At 35.4% G+C, this 13,282-nt stretch overlaps 1 protein-coding gene across 4 annotated transcripts in view; it reads left to right on the plus strand.

Annotated features, from left to right (window-relative positions):
* LOC149781245 (uncharacterized) overlaps positions 1-13,282 on the plus strand; it is a 306,624-nt gene that overhangs the window by 112,909 nt on the left and 180,433 nt on the right. The gene's annotated exons all lie outside the window — the stretch shown is intronic.

Raw genomic sequence — 13,282 nt, forward strand, 5'->3', positions numbered from 1 at the left:
GAACAAGACATTTTGAAGGACCTGGCTAAATGAGCTGGCACACAGCAAAGAGCTATTGCGTTGTAATACACGCACCTTGCACTTTATCGATTAAAGCTATATCTGTACATTTTTCTGATGTATATGTGGGGCAGTGAACTCCAAGTCTTCTCTGGCCACCAGTATGGCTGCATGACCATGAAATCTCTCTAGTCAACATAGTCAGAATTACAAGGGACCATATTTTTACTGGTCATATACCGGAAGAGTTTATGCGATGGTATGTTTTCTGTCTTGTCATCCGTCAAGCCACCAGGGCAAGTTTTTGTCACTACTCCTTCTAAACTACTTGGAAGATTGTATTGAAACTTTACACACATTCATGGCATGGTCTAATTGGTCCTAAATGAAAATTTTGCCGCTTGAACGTCTAATATGGCCGTCACAATGGTTATCATGAAAATCTTGTTATTATTGCTTCTCCTGAATGGATGGTTATATCAACACGGAGTTTTCCCCAAATGACTTTGTATGAGGTCTGGTTAGTCCTAAATGAAAATTGTGCCAGTCTGTTATTCAGTATGGCTGCCACAGCGTCCATCTTGAAAATCTTGTTATCACTACTTCTCCTGAATGGATGGTCATCTCATTCACTTCAGGACTTCTTATAACATCAGGTTGGTCCTAATTGAAAATGAACCCAATCTAATATCCAAATCCATCATAAAAAGCTTGTTATTATTACTCCTCCTCTAATGAAGTAATTTTAACATGATGTTTCCACCAGAAGACTGTTTAAGGTATCTAGTTAGTCCTAATGAAACTTTTGCTAGTCTGATGTCCAGTATAACTGTCACAGCAGCCATCTTGAAAATCTTGTTATTCTGATTGGACCAACATCGGGTTTTCAAATCTTGTTATCCTGATTGGACCAACATAGGGTTTTCAAATTTTGTTATTCTGATGGACCATCATAGGGTTTTCAGATCTTGTTATTCTGATTGGACCAACATAGGGTTTTCAAATCTTGTTATTCTGATTGGACCAACATAGAGTTTTCAGATCTTGTTATTCTGATTGGACCAACCTAGGGTTTTCAAATCTTGTTAATCTGATTGGGCCAACATAGGGTTTTCAAATCTTGTTATTCTGATTGGACCAACATAGGGTTTTCAGATCTTGTTATTCTGATTGGACCAACATAGGGTTTTCAAATCTTGTTAATCTGATTGGACCAACATAGGGTTTTCAGATCTTGTTATTCTGATTGGACCAACATAGGGTTTTCAAATCTTGTTAATCTGATTGGGCCAACATAGGGTTTTCAAATCTTGTTATTCTGATTGGATCAACATAGGGTTTTCAAATCTTGTTATTCTGATTGGATCAACATAGGGTTTTCACGTAAAGATTCTTATGACATATAATTGGTCCTAAACGAAAATGGAGCTGATTTAATATCTAATTTGGCAACCACATTGGGCATTATAAATATTCCTTTTACCCTTCCTCCTTCTCAGTGGAAGTCATATTGCCATGGGTTTTTCACCAGATGACTTTGTACGATGTCTTGTTGCACCTGAATGGAAATGGTGCCAAGCCAACATTCCTTATGGCTTTCACTGTGGCTATCTTGAAAATCTTGTTATTGCTGATCATCCAGTAATATTGCCATGGAGTTTTCACTGAGGACTTCTTATTATATATAGCTGTCCTCAAAATGAAAATTGTCTTGATTTTATATCCAATATAGCCCCCCCCCCCCCAGGCCATCTTGAAAATTTGTAATCCTTACTTGTTCTGAATAGATGGTTGTATCAGCATGGTTATGTTTTTGCTAGACAAAATTTTATGATTTCTGGTTTTTCCTGATGGTGCCATTCATGCATGCAATATGCGTCCACAGTGACCATCTTGAAAGTCTTGTTATCACCATTGCTTCTAAATAAATGGTTATATCTGCATGGGGTTTTCAGTAAAAGCCTTCATATGATGTCTGGTTGGCCATAGATGGAAATGGTACCAATCTCACTTCTTATTTGTCAGTCACAATGGTCAGCTTGAATACCTCATCTTTACTTCTTTTTAATGACATTGTTCTTTCACTGAAAGACTTCTTATGATGTTTGGTTGGTACTTAATAGAAATGGTGTCAGTCTGATTTTGAATATGGCCACCATGAAAAATCTTGTTATTTTTATGCCTCCAAAACTGGAAGTCATAACAATATGAGTTTCCTGCCAGAAGACTTATTGAGATGCCTTTTTAGTCCTAAATGCAAATGGTGCCAAGTTGACATCACTAAAGCAACTAATTTTGAAAATCTTGTTGCTGAAGAATATCAAAACTGGTTTCAACACTAAACAATTAAAAAAAACAAAATGGTTTTATGATGGATTGCAATCAATTCTTTTCAGCCAGTAGAACATCAATCCCATCAAGGGACTCTTGTTTTATAAATTGCTAGATCATAGTGTTAAGGGCATCACCTTTGCTGTGAAACTCCCATAAAATAAGCTGTTAAACTCCAATTTGATTTAGTGACACACACTGGATATTGCCATTTTGACTGGTACAAAATAAAGTCTTATCTTAACCCTGCATTTTTGTACACCTGTGGCAATATCTCACCCTGGACAAAGATGTCAACAAAACCACCTTTTACTCATATGACACAAATGAATGAGACACACTAAACATCACAGTTTTACAAGCGATCATTTTTTAAAATAATTTTGCACAAGGGCATAATCAAAGCAAGAGCAACTTTTGTACAGTTGAAAAGGACTTGGTAAATTGATAATATAAATAATAAGATTTTTCACATTAATTGGAAAACACGAAATAAAGTCCACATGACTCATGTAGAAGTTGAATCATATAGTTAATACATCAGCCACCACATTAAAACATGGCTTCCAATTAAATAATATTCTGGTCTGATGAGGATACACTTTTAACCCAATCCCCACCCTCTTTTTAAAAAAAGTGTTTTACTGCATAAACATGCAGGAATTCAGCTGCATGATCAGATCTTTTCCACGTATTATTATAATTGTGATTTCATTATTAACGTATAAATATACTGCATGCAAACAATTTATGGTCTATTTATTTCAGTCCGAAGCACAAACATTCCATTTGCCCCCAAACTACAAAACACAAACAAAAAATCCACAAGAAATTCTGTTTTGCATTGCATCAGTGATCAAACATAAAAAATCACCACATACAATTACATGGGTGGATGCTTTTGCACGATTTATCTTACTCGATAATCCCAGATTGTGCACTTAAACAAAGAAGGGAGGTATATATTACATGAAATACATTTTGCCTTGTCATGACCTAACCCATGTGTCAAATGTCACCGTTGTATCCTGGATCTCAGCTTAGTTTCATGTGTATCTTTTTCACAAATTGATGGAAAGAAAACATATACGTCAGCTTGGCTTGAAAAGGTCAATTCTTTTGATTTCAATATGTCTTTGAATTTTACAGTGTTCCTGCAAAGTTAGATAACCAGTCTAAACAGAATGGATATGAATAAGCAATACAGTGATTGCTGTAGTTGTCAGTCAGGCTATTTTGGTCTGTTGTTATAATTTTTGAGTCCATTCGTACAAAAAGCTTATATAAATTTAAAGATGCAGGTATTTTACCTTTGTTAACATTTTTTACTTTGGCAGTCCATATCTATCTTTGCCATTTTGTATAAATGATAGGCAACCATCCATCAATATCTGTCTGTCTTTTCAGACATGTAATTTTCTCTTCAATGCTGGATCCACAGTCTTGGCCTTTGAGATTCAGTTTTGATAAAATGGTGGTTCCTTATGCTAGAAATGGATTACATGAAAATGGGTGGTTCACCTAAACACCTACAAACCCAGTCTACTTTTCTTGATCTATCTGGTAGATGCTCTGTCTAGCTGACATTTCAATTTGATCAGTTTATCTGCTTATCAGTTTATCTGCTTGTCTTTTTACTGGGCACTTGTCTGTCTTTTCATTTATTTCTTGTTGTTTTTTTTTTAAACATCTGTTTTTATGATTTCTTTTGTTCGTTAGTAAATCTTTCATTAAACATGTAAACTTTATTATTTATTATAGTTGATCTATTTTATACGAATGAATCCTATTGATCTAAGGGGTCCAAAGGTCAAATCACTATAACCTTAGAAATTTGCATGGGCAAAGTAGACACTTATGAAAAACTTCAAGAATTATTATGAAGTACACAAAGACTGAGTTGAATGTACTGGTATGTCAGATCAGCAAGGAAGATGCTTTCAATGACTGCAACATCCTAGCTTTGTCTGAAAAGTCAGATCGGCAAGGAAGATGCTTTCAATGACCCCGACATCCTAGCTTTGTCTGAAAAGTCTGGAATTATGTTTATCAAGATTTATTTGCAGCATACATTTTTTTACCAGATATGGAACTAAAACAAAACAGATATAATTGGCATAAAAGAATATAATAAAATGCATTCTGCTTAAAAGAAATTAAATACAGAAATTAAAGTATATAAAAAAAACTATAGATCAAAGAGGACAGCACTCACTTGACCAGGGAACTCAGTTCTTATAAGAAATGATAAGACAAGCTATTGATTGTTTATAAAACAAGTTATGACTAGAATTCATATAATATGAAAGTGAGAAGGAATGCCAAATTCTCTTTATATATATTACTTTGGGAATAAATAAACTTTACACAAGAAAGGACTGTCACAAATATTGCCTAAAGTTCCAAACTTTTATGCAGCAAATTAATAAGCTAAACAACAGCAACAGCAAAGACAACAATTCAGGTCTGATTGTGTTGTGAGCATTCTTGTATCTGCAGTACTTAATCTCCCTAAACAGCCTGCAACTGCACGTCTGTACAGTAAGTTGACTTGTCTATATCTTCACTAAACCTTATAGATATATTGCCTCTGAGAATACAAAGAAGCTTACTGATGTTGTGTCAAATGGTGAAAGGACAATCACCGAGACCCAGGAAAGTAATATGGTTTCTGTGCATTAATTTGGTTTCTACTGACGATACTTCTGGTGAATCTTATGGATTATATTTGCCTTTGATGATACATAGTTGACTTATGACTTTGGCACGTCTTTATTGCCTCAGTTGAAAGGCTGCATTTACTGACAAAGAAATGAGTGTGTGTCTAATAACTCGTTCTTCTGAACCAAACTATTGAGATTGTTTTGCCTTAACCAGATGACATGGTGTTTGTAAGGTCAAGGTCATCATGACCCGCAAAAAGATATGTGAGTGAAATGTACAGATTCTCAAGCCATTAGATCGTGCATCATGTCCTGAGGTCTGGTAGATTGGAAATGATGGAGACTGACAACTGTTATTGAAGAATTGACTTTCAGTTTATTTCCTTGTCATGGAATTTTGCAGATGTTACAGCTTTGCAGAGATATAAATTTGTGCACTTGTATCAGGCTGTCTTAAGATTTACATTCATGGAAACCATAAGACATTGGAAAAACTGTGTGGAAAAGCCTATATGCATAGAAATAGCAGTTGTGTTCAGAATTCCTCCATTTCGTACATCAATTGACTTTTAAAGGGTTAAGCATTTGGACAAAAAAAAACAAAAATGCAATCAACTTTAGACCAGGAACACACCATTTGTTTTATAACTTTTTATTTTCAAGGGTTATAAATCTAAATGACAGTATGTAATTTAAACATGAGAAAGAAGAAGAGAAGCAAATGTCTGAAGAGAATTTTTCCACAATAATGTAGTTCTCATTGGCATGAAACCCCAGATCTTGATGTATGGAGACAGAAGTGTCTCAAGCTGATATTAGGTTTCTGGGTTTGTGTTGGACAAAAACTGATATTAACTGAGTGGAAAATAATTAATGTATCAGAGTTATGTGGGAAGAACACATTTTTAAGTTTTGAATGTGGGAGTGTAGGAGATAGAAATTTAGTAGGAAAAATACTTTATGCAGGACAAATGCAAATAGCAGCTGCTGAAATAGACTTTGATGTACTAGACAGAAAAAGAGATTTTAAAAAAAATTTAAAACTGGCAAGCTGAAACAGAACTTTGCAGTTCTTAAATTTAACTTTGAAGCTTGCTCTAAAATATTGTGGAAAATAAGTTAAATAGAATTTAATTGGCTCTGATATGGTCGTCTTGATGTTACACAATGAATCACTCAAATATGGCTGTCTTGATGTTACACACTGAATCAGTCAAACATGGCTGTCTTGATGTTACACACTGAATGACTCAAAATGGCTGTCTTGATGTTACACACTTAATCACTCAAACATGGCTGTCTTGATGTTACATAATGAATCACTCAAACATGGCTGTCTTGATGTTACATACTGAATCACTCAAATACGGTTGTCTTGATGTTACTCACTGAATCACTCAAACATGGTTGTCTTGATGTTACACACTGAATCACTCAAACATGGATGTCTTGATGTTCCATAATGAATCACTCAAACATGGCTGTCTTGATGTTAAACACTGAATGACTCAAAATGGCTGTCTTGATGTTACACACTGAATCACTCAAACATGCCTGTCTTGATGTTACACACTGAATCACTCAAACATGGCTATCTTGATGTTACATAATGAATCACTCAAATATGGGTGTCTTGATGTTACATAATGAATCACTCAAATATGACTGTCTTGATGTTACACACTGAATCACTCAAACATGGCTGTCTTGATGTTACACACTGAATCACTCAGAATGGCTGTCTTGATGTTACACACTGAATCACTCATCCATGGCTGGCTGGATGTTACACACTGAATCATTCCTCCATGGCTGGCTGGATGTTACACACTGAATCACTGAAACATAACTGTCTTGATGTTACACACTGAATCACTCAAACATTGCAGGCTTGATCCTACACTCAGAATAAACTTATACATGTCTGGATTGATGTTACATAGTCTCGGTGATTTTCGGGAATGCCAAAATCTGTGTAAAAGTATGTAGTTTTAATATTTGGATGCATGAAGATTGTAACAGTTGAGTTCTTGGTATGCATTTTTGGGGCTTTTTTAATCCAAATTTCTCTTTTGTTTGATCCATTTCTGCAAAGCAAGTATCAGTCATGTAGTGTACAGGCTATCATACAAATATCAAATGATTGTAAAGGGATTCAGCAAAGATGCAGCAGTTAGAATATCTAAGCAGATAAGGAGATTAGACTTTCTTTTAATTGATTTCTGGTGCCTACTGATTGTTTTGATTAAAAGACTAATTACACACATGTGTAGTTTGACACCATTGCTTTGATATGGTTTCACGCTACAGTTATTATGTACTTCTGAGATAGAGACTGGTATAAAATGAAGATGTTTGCACTGGCAACATGCACAATGGAAAGAATGTTGGCATACCAGTCTATGCTACATCCAAGTACTGTGAATGGTATTTCTTTACATGTGGTACTTATGCGCTGTCTAAACGTACAGCTATCAAAATGGCTGTTCCATGCAAGTGCAGAAAAGATGAGCATGAACTAGTCTAAAGTATGTTATTGGAGGTCCAAAATTGGATCCTAAACCTGCTGTGGGGAAGGCTGTTAAAGTTTGTTTAAGAAAAAACTTGGTGTAATGTTCTGTACTGTGTAACACAAAGATGGGAAAATGCAAACGGAATATGATCATTTGTTTCTTCTTCCATTGTCTTGGCAAATTTATTGATTTGAAGTAGAATGAAATAACTTTTTAAAAAACCTGGTAACTGTTTCTTCACTCCTTTTAAATGTAGCAATTACATTACAATGGTCACTATTATCAATGATCTCATTTGCATTAGATTTTCTTTCTTGTACCATGCTGACTGTCTCACTTATAAGTCAAGTCAAATGCAAACAACAAAGATTCAGATCTGCTGTAGCATAATGTACCTGCAGATCAGGATCTCTGTTATTTGTTCTACTGATTACTCCCTTTCAAACTACATTGACCCAAATCTGCCAGCACATTATGCGATGGCAGATCTGGGTCTGTGCAGTTTGCAGTTGGACTTATCTTATAAGCAAGTACATATGGTAATGCTAAATATTTCACTATGAATGAGCATTAGGAATCTGGCGATATACGTGCTGGTAAATTAACAATACATGCATATTCTGAATTATTGAAAAGGAAAAAAACAGCAATGTATTGGTTCTCCTGTTTTTATTCCATGGCTGCAACTGTTGAATTCTGTAGAGAACCTCAACTGAATTACACAACATAGTTATCTTGATGTTGCACACTGAATGACTCAAACACAACTAGTTTGATGTTGTGCAATAAATCACTCAAACATGCCTGGCTTGATGTTGCACAATAAATCACTCAAACATACCTGGCTTGATGTTCCACACTAAGTCACCCAAATATGATTGACTTGAAGTTACACACTAAATCTCTCAAACACAAGTGGCTTGATGTTACACACTAAATCACTCAAACTCAACTGGCTTGATGTTACACACTAAATCACTCAAACACAAGTGGCTTGATGTTACACACTAAATCACTCAAACTCAACTGGCTTGATGTTACACACTAAATCACTCAAACTCAACTGGCTTGATGTTACACACTAAATCACTCAAACTCAACTGGCTTGATGTTACACACTAAATCACTCAAACACAAGTGGCTTGATGTTAGACACTAAATAACTCAAACACAAGTGGCTTGATGTTACACACTAAGTCACCCAAACATGATTGACTTGAAGTTACACACTAAATCACTCAAACACAAGTGGCTTGATGTTACACACTAAATTGCTGAAACATTACTGGTTTGATATTACACACTAAAGCACTCAAACACGACTGCCGTAATGTCACACATGAAACTGCTAAAACATTCCTGACATGATGTTACATGCTAAATCACTGCAACATGACTGTTTTGGTGTTAAATGCTTAATATCTCAAATTTGACTGGCTTGATGTTACACAATAAATCACTCAAACATGACTGGCTTCATGTCACACACAAAGCCACTCAAACATGACTGGCTTGATGTTACAAACAAAGTCACTGAATGTCTCAAAAATGGCTGGATTGATGTTACTCACTGAATCAATTTGATTGGATTGATGTTACTCATTAAATTACCCCTATTTTGTCTTATTGATGTTACACATTGAATAACTCCAGCTTGTTTCTAAGATGCAACACAGTGTTTATGATTAATGAAACCTAATTGAATCAAAGCACATATATCTCTGATTAATTATTTGGGTCCTTTTGGCACATTGACCGTTGAGATTCTATAGTACAGTTATACATGTTGTGCATGTAAATCAGTTTCTGTAATTATTTGGATGCATCATGATTCAAGTGCATGACTGCAGAATTGGGTCACAGCAGCCTTCTTTTACTGTTTCATTAACTCTGTTCTCAGATTCCTTATATTTTGCTTCGTAGATGGTTAATGTGAAAGTTAACTTGAAATGAGTGCTTATGAAAGGTGTGTGTGTGTGATTTGGAAGTTTAACATAACTTAAAAAATTTCAGTCGTATCGCTATGATGTCTGCAGTGTGGTAGTTTATAGTGATGTCTAGCACTAGGGCATCACATCACAGACATGTAGCATGATGTCCCACCCAGTCGTATTATCCTGACACCAGGTCGACCAGTCCTAACACTAACCTCTTAATGCTGAGCACCAAGCAAGGCAGCTGTTAGTACCATTTGTATTAGTCTTTGGTTGTTGTTGTTGTTGTTGTTGTAGGGTTTAACGCCATTTTTCAGCACAAGATAGGCTATACATGGCGGCCAGTATTAATGGTGGAGGAAGAACCCAGGAAATCCCCGGAAAGAACCACCGACCCTCGAGAAGCTACTGGCAAGCTTTCTCACATACCCACATTGGCCAAATCCGAGACTCGAACCTACGCAGACAGAGGTGAGATGGCAGTGATCCGTAACGGAGAGCGCTTTAGACCACTCGGCCACTATTAGTCTTTGGTATGACTCAGCCGGGATAGAACCCACAACCTCCCGCAACTGAGGCAGATCCTCTAACCACTAGGCCACTGAAGCAGCTGCTTATAAAAGGGATTTACTGTCATGTAGTTGCCCAAAATTGGTTGATTACATTCATTTAATACCATATATACTTGCCTATAAGTCAAGTCCAACTGCAAACAACAAAGATCCCGTTCTGCCATATTATAATGTGCCTGCAGATCAGGGTCTGTATTGTTTGTTTTACTGATTACTGCATAAAAACTGTGCAGTTTGAAGTTGGACTCATAAGTGAGCATATACTGTAGGTCACTGATTAGTACTTCTTACTAGTTAAAGTTTAGATTTTAGTCATGGGTCTGCTTTCTTGATTGTTGTACTCAGTGAACTTGACAGATCACATGTCAGCTATACCTTGTTGATTGCTGTACTCAATGAACTTGATAGATCACATCTTCTAACTTCTTGTTGGTTGCTGTAGTCAATGAACTTGACAGATTACATCTGCTAACTGTAATTTCTTGATGATTGCTGTACTCAATGAATTTGACAGATCACATCTGCTAACTGTAACTTCTTGATGATTGCTGTACTCAATGAATTTGACAGATCACATCTGCTAACTGTAACTTGTTGGTGATTGCTGTACTAAATCAACTTGACAGATTACATCTTCTAACTTCTTGATGATTGTTGTACTCAATGAGTTTGACAGATCACTTCTTCTAAAGTTTGTAACCTTTAGTTGATTGCTGAATCCATTCATCTTGACAGATAATGTCTTCTAACTGTAAATTCTCTATCACAAAACAGTACAGTGTTATCTGAAAGGTAAACTTCTAATATGAATCTCTTCTGCATAATAAAACTAACTGTGGCTGAATTACCATATGTACATTCTTATAAGTCAAGTCTGACTGCAAACTGCACAGACCCAGATCTGCAATCACATAAAATGCCCAGGCAGATCTGTGTCTATGCAGTTTGTTCAGAGTAATCTGTAACAACCTAGACCCTAATTTGTTGGTGCATTATACAAAAGCAGATCAGGGTCTGTGTTGTTTGCAGTTGAACTTGATTCCTAACTGAGTATGTATGGTAGATATGGCAAAGATTGTTCAGACATTGCAGTCACCAAGATTCAGTGCAAGTAAGGTCCATGGAACACAGAATTTCCATAAAGTAAAGAATGATAGCACCAATTTTGAGTCACTTTCTCAATCTGATGTTTTCAGAATGTGTTTCTTGTATTGATTATGGGTGCGAGCAATATGTATTCAGTCTGCAAAAAGACCAAGTTATTGATTTAGCAATTCATAAGGTTTCAACCATGTGTTGACAATATCTTCCACTCAGTAGAATTAAATAGTTATTAATCTTTCTATTTCAAGGAATGGATGATCAATTATTTTGAATAATGAGAAAACATTCTATAATTACCCTATTGTACATATTTATGTTTTTTCACCATTGATTTTTAGATAGGTTTCAAGTATGAGGCAAACTTCTTGCACAAGACCTGTGTCTGCCATTGCTTTGAGACCAGTCAAGACAACATTGTAGGAAACCAGTCTTTCAAACAAAACATAACTTTGCTTTTAAAATCTGATATATTCTAATAGGCAAATTTTCTCTTACACTGTTTCTATTCAGATCTTAGGAGTTGTTAAATGTGTAAGATTTGACTTATTTCATAATTTGCAGACTGGTCAACTAGTATCAGAGAGCATGTTTTAAAAATGTCTGTAAACCCAACCCATTTCATGATTTATAGTTTAACTAAAAGTGGACTAGAGGGCAATTATATTCTGTGAGTGTACAATTTACTTTTTAACTTTTCTGTAGATGGGAGATTAATTGTATGCTTACTGAATATTTCTGATGAAATTGCCTACCATAAGCCTATCCTTATCTTCACAGAGGGCTAGCAAATTTTTATCATACATACTTGCTTGCAAGTCAAGTCCATCTGCAAATGAAAAGACCCAGATCTGCCATTGCATAATGTGCCAACAGATCTGCATCTTTGCAGTTTATTAGTAGTAATCAGTAATACAAACAACATAAACCATGGTCTTCCAGCACATTATCCCATATGAGATCAAAGTTGTTTTTATTTGGACTAAACTGATGCTGATCCGCAATCCTATAAATTTAATGTCTCTCTAGCAGCTACTCTTATTCCTAACTGGGACTATGACATAACTAGACCTCTTTGGTAACTATTACATCCCAATGTGTGCTGTACATTACAAGCTGAACAATTATGGTCAACACAGACTTTGTCACATACTTGAATTTTTTCATTGAGAGAAATTACTTGTTAATTTGCTCAGAGTCCCTCAGCCTCCTCTTTTGGCAGAAAAACTTGGACTGCCAAATTTTGCAAGGGGAATTACTTAAAACCATGAACTTTATCTGGGATACAACCCCCTCCATTTTGCTTAGCCAATCAGGATTAACTGTCTCAAACCACCAAAATTTTAACACTCCCATCAAAGTCAGAATAATTCTCTCTAGTCTGCCTTTATTAATAACTATTGTCAAAAATATCATTTTATTACATCTATTTCAAATGGCCTAAGATTCCCCAAATTTTGTCTCTGGCATGTATCTACTTTGTTTTTTCCTCAAATTAACCCTACATTAATATTGGGTCATAATTAAAATCCAATAATTCTTCCAAATAATAGATGTTAACCATTGCAAGCTAAAAATTTATGTCGAGTCTAGCCCATATGTCAATCTTAATGGTCACATGTCATGCTGACCATGACAGAATGTACTGCGAAAATATCTACACACTTTTGCACCATTACATACACAATAACACTGAAATTTGTAATGGAACTTTACGAAAGAATGTGTCTATTGTGATATAATGAAAAATAGGAATATGTAGCATAGCAGGAAATCTTAAATGTTGTATTAGCAGGAAAAAAGTTTAAATACTTTACAAAGCGGTAAAACTTAAATTTTTGGACAAATGTTTCTTCATTTTTTAATAAATTTTAAAAATAATGTTTTTGCTGGAAGTCTGCAAAAAGCAATCAGAATTTAAAAAAGAAACTATTGCACAAAAATTTGTATCTACGGTTTGTCTGTTGTAGCCACAAGAGAAGCCATTTGATATCTCTTCTGTTTGTTCCTTCATCCATCCTTTTTGTCATATCGATGGTAACATTTTGAATTGCCCATTTGGATTATCTCTTCCCTAGCTCAGAGTTACAGATGTACACAAGAACTATTAATGAGAATTATTTGGTATTCAGTGAAGCGGAAGTATTTCTTGAGCTTCTTCTCTTTTC

This window comes from Sinohyriopsis cumingii, chromosome 15, assembly GCF_028554795.1.
Source record: "Sinohyriopsis cumingii isolate HCF-2022 chromosome 15, ASM2855479v2, whole genome shotgun sequence".
Lineage (NCBI taxonomy): Eukaryota > Metazoa > Mollusca > Bivalvia > Unionida > Unionidae > Sinohyriopsis > Sinohyriopsis cumingii.